Raw genomic sequence first — 2,250 nt, 5'->3', positions numbered from 1 at the left:
CTCAAAAGGGATGGGGGACCTCCACCTTATCCTCACTATCTTTTGCTCCCAGTCACAAGGTTAGTGGATTTGCTGTACCTCATTCTCCTGCCACATGGAATGCCTCCCTGAAGGCTCAAAGGCAACAAGACTAATCAAAACCTTCTGAAACTGTGAGCTGAAATATACCTTTTCTCTTTACAAGTGATTACTTCAGGTATTTGTTAGCTGTCTAATACAATGCCTGCATTTTGGTCTTTTGTTTTTTCCATTAGCGCTTTCAGCTGGAAGGTAAGGAGAGGCCACAAAAATCTTTCAAATATTCAAATTATCCAAGCATATGTTTGTTCTTAGGCTTGACATTCAGTTTGGAGTGCTAATGTGACTTTTGGTAGCGTAGTGTTCCACGATAACTTTGGTGAAATTTTTATTTTGAATTTCCTTACCTGGTTAGTGTGGAATGTTTCCTGAAGTTTATTCTATGCATTTACAGAACAGCTATTTTGATTTCCAAAAAATGTCAACTTTACTTTTATTTGTCACTTTGTCTCAGTTGTTATGTGCTTTAAAATCAACTCCCTTTATAAAACCCTTAGAATAATATAGCACTTTATATGGTGAAGGAAGAATGCATAGGGAAATTCATCCAAATTAGCATAATTTACTATGGTGGCAGTACTGTTAAAATTGTAGTTCTACATTTACTAAAGAAATTGTACCAGATGGAATTAAACAGGCAAAGGAGATTTTATTCAAGCCTGTTGCAGTAGAGTAGAGATATTGAACTCAATTCCCCTGAAACAAAATGCTGGAAGATTTGTAAACTGTAGGGTGAGTTAATGAAAGAACATTAGAGGATCTTGAGGGTGAGGCTGGTTCATGTGACAAGGCCTTCCATTTTCCCTAATTGTTCCTTATAGGCTTCTTTTCTTTCACAGAGACTGTGAGATTGAGGCACTATCTCCATGGTCATTTCAAAGGGATGTTCCCTTGTCCTTGAGAGCTTGTCCATATAAAACTAGTAAGGCTTGGAAAAAATTCGTATCTCAAAGATGCAGGGGAAAAAATGGTAATTATAAGTTTTCTAAGGTAAATTTTCTAAGAAAACGGAAGTCAGGGGTCTGTAATTAGCAAGAAACCTGCCTGAGTTGGAGTCAAGTAGGGGGGGATGTTAAGTAACTCTGGTAATAGTATAGAGAAATATCAAAATGAATCCCTGACAAGATTTAGATCATTCACTTAAATGAACAATCCAATAAGGGTTAGGCATGTTGTTCTGTCTTTAATGCATAAGTATTATACTATCTAATTTTATCAAGGCTGATTATTAATAGTATTCTATATAGTCATAAGTTCTTACACTGAATTTAGTTTAATATGAAAACTTTAGAAATCTCCCCTTTGAATTTGCTAAACATAATTGTATTTTCTGTTTCATATTCATTCATCTGTTAACTGAGCAGACACTTTTTTGGAAGATCTATGATAAGCAGTTCAAGTGGCAGTCAACAATATGACAGAATTTTCAAAAATTCAAAAGCTCAATATAGCTTAAGAAATGTTATCCTTGAGCTATTTATGTATTTGGCAAAGAAAATTCATTTAAAATAATTACCTATTCTTTACATTTTTACATGGAAAATGATGTCAGTCTCCAAACTACTATCTGAAGGTAGTAAATTTTAAACTCTAGGAAGTCAATCTTTCTGAGTCCTAGAGAAGATCTTGAGACCAGTATAGGAATATGGGCTACTAGCAGTAATTAGGCATTGGGTATTCACTGTAGTGATAGTGAAATATATGAAGTCAAGGAGATTGAGCAGTTAATGGTTAATAGATTAATAGTTAATAGTTAATAGACTCAAGTAACTCTAAAACCATCCACTGTCAGAGCAGTGCTTAAAAGCTCCAATCTATAAATGTTTGACTCCAGTAGAAGAGAATGTTATAATATTTTAACTGTAAAGATCACAAACTTTTTTCTAAAACTATGGCATTAAGCAAAAAATATATATGTACATATACATATTATAAATGTAATTATGTAATTATCTGATACATAATAACTTCAAAACAATTTTAAAATTTAAAAATATGTGACATACACTGTCCTTTTTTGGCTATAAATGGTGGAAAATTAGCTGAAAGTAATTTGACACAAAGGAATAAAAAATGTTATCAGGTAAACGTTATCAGGTAAATATTATACAGTAAAAAAAAAAAAAAAGTTAACCTATTGTGGTTACATCCCAGCAAACACAGTATTACTTC

This window comes from Sciurus vulgaris (assembly GCF_902686455.1).
Source record: "Sciurus vulgaris genome assembly, chromosome: 1".
Lineage (NCBI taxonomy): Eukaryota > Metazoa > Chordata > Mammalia > Rodentia > Sciuridae > Sciurus > Sciurus vulgaris.
This window is presented reverse-complemented; position numbering follows the sequence as displayed.